The 7,191-nt window shown below is 42.2% G+C and overlaps 1 long non-coding RNA gene across 1 annotated transcript; it reads right to left on the bottom strand.

The window, feature by feature from the left end:
• Positions 1 to 3,732: 3,732 nt before the first annotated feature.
• Positions 3,733 to 6,639, bottom strand: LOC106570173 (uncharacterized). Its single transcript, XR_001320621.3, has 3 exons — positions 6,375 to 6,639; positions 4,944 to 5,204; positions 3,733 to 4,839 (listed from the first exon to the last, which is right to left on the bottom strand). It is a non-coding gene; the product is annotated as an uncharacterized LOC106570173 (long non-coding RNA).
• Positions 6,640 to 7,191: the final 552 nt, after the last annotated feature.

Here is a 7,191-nt window from a genome sequence, read left to right as displayed (position 1 = left end):
TGACATCGCCAAAGTCAAGGATCGGTAGGATAGTCAGTTTTACGAGGGTATGTTTGGCAGCATGAGTGAAAGAGGCTTTGTTGTGAAATTAGAAGCCGATTCTAGATTTAACTTTGGATTGGAGAAGCTTAATGTGATCTGGAAGAAGAGTTTACAATCTAGCCAGACACCAAGGTATTTATAGTTGTCCACATATTCTAAGTCAGAACCGTCCAGAGTAGTGATGCTAGTCAGGTGGGCAGGTGCGGGCAGCGATCGGTTGAAAGGCATGGATTTTGTTTTACTAGCATTCAAGAGCAGTTGGAGGCCACGGAGTGTTGTATGGCATTGAAGCTCATTTGGAGGTTTGCTAACACAGTGTCCAAAGAAGGGACAGATGTATACAGAATGGTGTTGTCTGCATAGGTGGATCAAAGAATCACCAGCAGCAAGAGCAACATCATTGATATCTACAGAGAAAATACTCGGCCCGAGAATTTAACCCTGTGGCACCCCCCTTAGAGACTGCCAGAGGTCCAGACAACAGGCCCTACAATTTGACAAACTGAACTCTATCTGAGAAGTAGTTAGCAAACCAGGCGAGGCAGTCATTAGAGAAACCAAGGCTGTTGAGTCTGTTGAGACAACAAGGGCGGTTCATCGCTCCAGTGCCTTTCCGTTCACCTTCACACCCCTGGGCCAGACTACACTCAATCATAGGACCTACTAAAGAGATGAGTCTTCAGTAAAGACTTAAAGGTTGAGATCAATTCTTCATCTCTCACATGGATAGGCAGACCATTCCATAAAAATGTAGCTCTATCGGAGATAACCCTGCCTCCAGCTGTTTGCTTAGAAATTCTAGGGACAGTAAGGAGGCCTGCATCTTGTGTCCTGGCAGTGTTGTGCAGACAACTGAGCTTTGGAGAAATATGCATATTTAAAGAGGAGTCCGTAATTTGCTTTCTAATGATCATGATCTTTTCGTCAAAGAAGTTCAAGAATGTATCACTGCTGAAGTGAAAGCAATCTTCTCTTGGAGAATGCTGCTTTTTAGTTAGCTTTGCGACAGTATCAAAAAACATTTTCAATTGTTCTTATTCTCCTCAATTAAGTTGGAAAAATAGAATGATTGAGCAGCAGTGAGGGCTCTTCGATACTACACGGTACTGTCTTTCCAAGCTAGTCGGAAGGCTTCCAGTTTGGTGTAGCGCCGTTTCCGTTCCAATTTTCTGGAAGCTTGCTTCAGGGCTTGGGTATTTTCTGTAGACCAGGGAGCTAGTTTCCTATGACAAATATTCTTGGTTTTTAGGGGTGCGATTGCATCTAGGGTATTACGCAAGGTTAAATGTAGTTCCTCAGTTAGGTGGTTAACCGATTGTTGTACTCCGATGTCTTTGGGTAGGTGGAGGGAGTCTGGAAGGGCATCTAGGAATCTTTGGGTTGTCCGAGAATTTATTGCATGTCTTTTGATGACCCTTGTTTGGGGTCTGAGCAGATTATTTGATGTGATCGCAAACGTAACAAAATGGTGGTCCGATAGTCCAGGATTGTGAGGAAAAACATTAAGATCCACAATATTTATTCCACGGGACAAAACTAGGTACAGAGTACAACTGTGGCAGTGAGTAGGTCTGGAGACATGTTGGACAAAACCCACTGAGTCGATGATGGCTCCGGAAGCCTTTTGGTGTGGGTCTGTGGACTTTTCCAAGTGAATATCAAAGTCACCAATAATTAGAATATTATCTGCCATGACTATAGGAATTCAGGGAACTCAGTTGAATAAGGCCGAGAAGGCCTGTAAACAGTAGCTATAAAAGTAATTGAGTAGGCTGCATAGATTTCATGACTAGAAGCTGAAAAGACGAAAACAGTCTTTTTTTTGTACATTTAAATTTGCTATCATAAATGTTAGCAACACCTCCGCCTTTGCGGGATGCACGGGGGATATGGTTACTAGTGTAACCAGGAGGAGAGACCTCATTTAACACAGTAAATTCATCAGGCTTAAGCCATGTTTCAGTCAGGCCAATCACATCAAGATTATAATCAGTGATTTTTAGTTCATTGACTATAAATGCCTTGGAAGTGAGGGATCTAACATTAAAGTAGCCCTATTTTTAGATGTGAGATATCACAATCTCTTTCAATAATGTCAGGAATGGAGGAGGTCTTTATTCCAGTGAGATTGCTAAGGCGAACACCACCATGTTTAATTTTGCCCAACCTAGATCGAGGCACAGACACGGTCTCAATGGGGATAGCTGAGCTGACTACACTGACTATGTTAGTGGCAGACTCCACTAAGCTGGCAGGGGGGCTAACAGCCTGCTGCCTGGCCTGCACCCTATATCATTGTGGAGCTAGGGGAGTTAGAGCCCTGTCTATGTTCGTAGTTAAGATGAGAGCACCCCCTCCAGCTAGGATGGAGTCCGTCACTCCTCATCAGGTCAGGCTTGGTCCTGTTTGTGGGTGAGTCCCAGAAAGAGGCCCAATTATCTACAAATTCTATCTTTTGGGAGGGGCAGAAAACAGTTTTCAACCAGCGATTGGGTTGTGAGACTGCTGTAGAGCTCATCACTCCCCCTAACTGGGAGGGGGCCAGAGACAATTACTCGATGCCGACACATCTTTATAGCTGATTTACACGCTGAAGCTATGTTGCGCATGGTGACCTCTGACTGTTTCATCCTAACATGGTTGGTGCCAACGTGGATAACAATATCCCTATACTCTCTACACTCGCCAGTTTTAGCCTTAGCCAGCACCATCTTCAGATTAGCCTTAACGTCTGTAGCCCTGCCCCCTGGTAAACAGTGTATGGTCACTGGATGATTATTTTTCATCTAATACTACAGGTAACGGAGTCACCAATGACTAGGGTGTTCAATTTGTCAGAGATAATGGTGGGAGGCTTCGGCGTCTCAGACCCCGTAACGGGTGGAGGAGAGACCAGAGAAGACTCGAACACTGACTCCGACTTGTTGCTTAATGGGGAGAACCGGTTGAAAGTTTCTGTCTGCTGAATGAGCAACACCGGTTGAGCATTCCTACAGCATTTCCTTCCAGAAGCCATGAGAAAATTGTCAGACTGTGGGGACTGTGCAAGGGGATTTATACTACTATCTGTGCTTATTGGTGGCACAGACGCTGTTTCATCCTTTCCTACACCTTTCCTACACCATGTCCAGATAAAGTGTCCGGGGTGAAAAAGGTGAATGAAAAAAGTCGAGCGAGGGAAAAAAATAACAATTGTAAACGGTAATTAAAAAGTAAAAACCGTAAAGTTGGCAGGTAGCAAAGAAATGTTAGCATTGACGGCATAGATATGGCCAGCCCTCAGAGCCTGGTTCCTCTCTAGGTTTCTTCCTAGGTTTGGCCTTTCTAGGGAGTTTTTCCTAGCCAACGTGCTTCTACATCTGCATTTCTTGCTGTTTTAGGCTGGGTTTCTGTACAGCACTTTGTGACATCGGCTGATGTAAAAAGGGCTTTATCAATAAATTTGATTGATTGATTGAATGCGCCTTCCGTACCTGCATTGATACGTCACATTGTATGTTATAGATTTTTATAATTCTTTCATTGTTAATTAATAACTTCATCTTATATTAAATTAAAATGCATTTATTTTCACCTATGAAGGAACATTTGTGGTGGACACTTTTTATTCACAAATCTTAAAGTGCCCTGAAAAGCAGAACAATGGAACTGATATTAAGATTAAAAGCAAGAGTCATTCCAATAAACCTATTTACTGTGATAAAATATCAGGATTTTAATAAATGTATATGTCAATATTTCACTCGGTCAAATAGCAATACAAAAAAAAAAATATTTATATGGGTACATTTCAACATTTGTACAATGATAAATTAAAGAATTTACCATTTGTATAATGACCTATTTTAGTCCGAAGGCAATCACATGAATACTTCACTTGTTTACATAGCAAAGGAACTCATCGCTTGATTGACTATAAAACATTAATATACACCGATTTTGGGCATTGCAACCCTATCAACCAGTGTTTTAGTACTACATTTTGAAATACACAGAGCACATGCAAACCTCCAGCAGGTCATTGTAAAATATACAAATTGTCAGAGAGAAAGATCATTCTCCTACGCTCTTATTGAGTTTTTAAAGACATACTTTAGGATTTGGCAATGGTGCCCTTTATCGTCTTTCCCAGAATCAGATGAACTCGTGGATACCATTTGTATGTCTCTGTGTCCAGTATGAAGGAAGTTAGAGGTAGTTTTGCGAGGCCAATGCTAACTAGTGTTAACACAATGACTGGAAGTTCCGGTCATTACCCTAACGCTAATTAACAATTGCACTAGCGCTAGTTAACAACTAGCATTAGCAGTCATTGAGCTAAAAGGAAGTTAACAGTTGCGCAAGTTAGCAACTTCATTCAAACCGCACGCAGAGACTTAAAACTAGTATCCATGAGATCATCTGACTCTGGGAAAGTAGATAACGGGCCTCGTTGCCAAAATCCCAAAGTTACCCTTTAACACTCTCAGGAAGGTGCGGTCAATGTGACTCTTGCCCTCTATGTGGCGCTCAATGCCATAGTGAATGCATGATCAGGCTGACTGTCGAACCAAACAGTAGAGTCAGGGAGTAACTGAAGACATGGCTGCCCCCTGCTGGTGTGATGAGAGTGGTTGACCATGTGGCGGTTGTGGTGGCGGTTGTGGTGGCGTTTGTGGTGGCGTTTGTGGTGGCGTTTGTTGGTCCTAATGTAGAATTCCGTTGGTCGGTTGTTGGTCCTATTGTAGAATTATGTTGGTCGGCTGTTGGTCCTGTTGTAGGATTCTGTTGGTTGGTTGTTGGTCCTATTGTAGAATTCTGTTGGATGAAATTGAAGTATTTACATTAGGCTACATGTTAATTCAGGATTATTTCACCCATGTCTATTAACTGAAATGAATTAGGGACAGTTTGAAAATTACTGGTGTGGATGGCCATGTGGCGGTTGTGGCACTTGTGGCGGTTGCTGGTCCTATTGTAGAATTATGTTGGTCGGTTGTTGGTCCTATTGTAGAATTCCGTTGGTCGGTTGTTGGTCCTATTGTAGAATACTGTTGGTCGGTTGCTGGTCCTATTGTAGAATTATGTTGGTCGGTTGTTGGTCCTATTGTAGAATCCTGTTGGTCGGTTGCTGGTCCTATTGTAGAATCCTGTTGGTCGGTTGCTGGTCCTATTGTAGAATTCTGTTGGATGAAATTGTTCATTAAGCATTAACTTACCCATGTCTATTTGAAACTGAAATTAATTAGGGACAATTCGAAATTGCTGGGGGGGGATTACAATATCACTTTTCAGGTTTTACTGTATAACTTCTTGCATCCTTGCCAAATGTCCTAATCTGTTTGCATACACTACGCTTTTCCACACACTTACTATACCACAGGTCAATATAGTCTGCCAGTCTCACTGTCTGTCCTGACCTCTATCCACCATTCATAGTGGCAATAGTGGTAGGTGGATCGTTGGTACAGATCTGCAATAGATCTGCAATAGGCTAACTAACAATCATACCACACATAAAATCATTCAAAGGCACACCAATTTTCTATATCAATCCACAAAAACAAGGGGAGTAGCTGATAGGCAGCAGAGAGGCAGATGTGTCATGTCGTTACTCATGAAAGACATGAGACAAACAGCTCAAAAAGCTGCTTTACTTATTGGCTGTTCGTTGCATATAAATTCGTTGCATATATTTTATATAATTAAGCAATAAGGCACGACGCAACGTGGAGAGCAGTAAATATAAATATTTTGTCATACCCATTGTATGCGGTCTGATATACCACAGCTTTCAGCCAATCAGCATTCTGAACTCGCACCACCCAGTTTATAATCATCAATATAGCATAAACATTTAGAAAATCTGATTTCCCCCAGCTGATCATTATTTGCAACCGTCTCTGATTGTAGTGTAATGAAACAGGCAGGGAGAGTGAGCTTGTCTGTGGTGGTTGGTGAACCCTCAACGTTCTGGCCCGTCGCCCTGCGTGGCATCAACTGTGCCACAAAAGCCTGCTGTAGTGGCAAAGTCGACATCCACATTTATAAACAAAGGGTCACTACAGGTATTGTTATTTTTGGTCATAATCATTCTTTTTGAGTTCATTCAATGAGGGGGAGGGTGTGCAGTTTTATTTTTACAGTACAAGGGGAGGGTCATGTGAAAATATTTTTTACGTTGGGGAGGGGGTGCTTTTTTTTTTTAATGAAACCTCGAGTTGGACCACCGCCCCCCCAGTAATTTTTTTTACTGACCCTTAGGCTATCCATTTTAAACATTGCAATTTTCCACCTTTGTGTTATTAAAACTTGTTCAGTTATTATTTCTGAATAAGGAATAAGTACATTACCTGTGCCATGGTGGATGCCAGCAAGGCCAGTGTGCCGAGTCCCAGAACCAGGTACTTCATATTGCAGAGAGGCGAGGTGTCTCATGGGCCAGCTACTAAAGGAAACTGCTGTCCTGGGTTGACTATCCTGGGTTTGCTATCGTTGATCTGATCTGGCTGTGTAGAGACTCCAGCTGAAAGTGAGCCTGGTCTTATATAATGTGTCAAAATCACCCTCCCCACCTTAGACACCGGCTGTCCAGGAAACAGCCCTGACCAGCTTACATTAGATAAGGAGGACAATAAATGCAAAGTTGCCAAAGCCTTGCCCATTAATTCTCAAGGACACTGATTCACTGTCTGAATCTACAATTAACTGTTGTGTATCTGTGTCCTTGTTCCGTGCAATATAATATGTTTTCCAGCAGGAACAATGTCGATGATGTCAGGCATTCAAAATGTTGCACCAATAAACTTGACTTCATATTTGATTTTACCTGCCTTGTAGTTCGATACTTGTAACAATTCTACGTTGTGCTGTGTAAACAGTCAGACGTGCGCTAATGTCTACCTCAGTAACAATGGAGATGAATGCCCATTTTAAAGTGCTTGAGATTGTGCATCGATCCCCTTTTGACCAGGGCCCATAGTAGTGTGCATTATAGACAATGGGGGTTTCATTTGGGAAGCCCCTTAGTAACCAAGAAAAAACAATTACCTGATTAGATTCTAAGATTCACACAGGTGTCGAGTCGACCCCATGTCGGCTAGACACTGCTTATCATGTATAACATGCGTACATAACGGACAAGATACTTAGGTTAACTAAGCAATAAAG

The sequence above is a fragment of the Salmo salar genome, chromosome 14 (assembly GCF_965601325.2).
Source record: "Salmo salar chromosome 14, fSalSal1, whole genome shotgun sequence".
Taxonomy (NCBI): Eukaryota; Metazoa; Chordata; class Actinopteri; order Salmoniformes; family Salmonidae; genus Salmo; species Salmo salar.
This window is presented reverse-complemented; position numbering and strand designations above follow the sequence as displayed.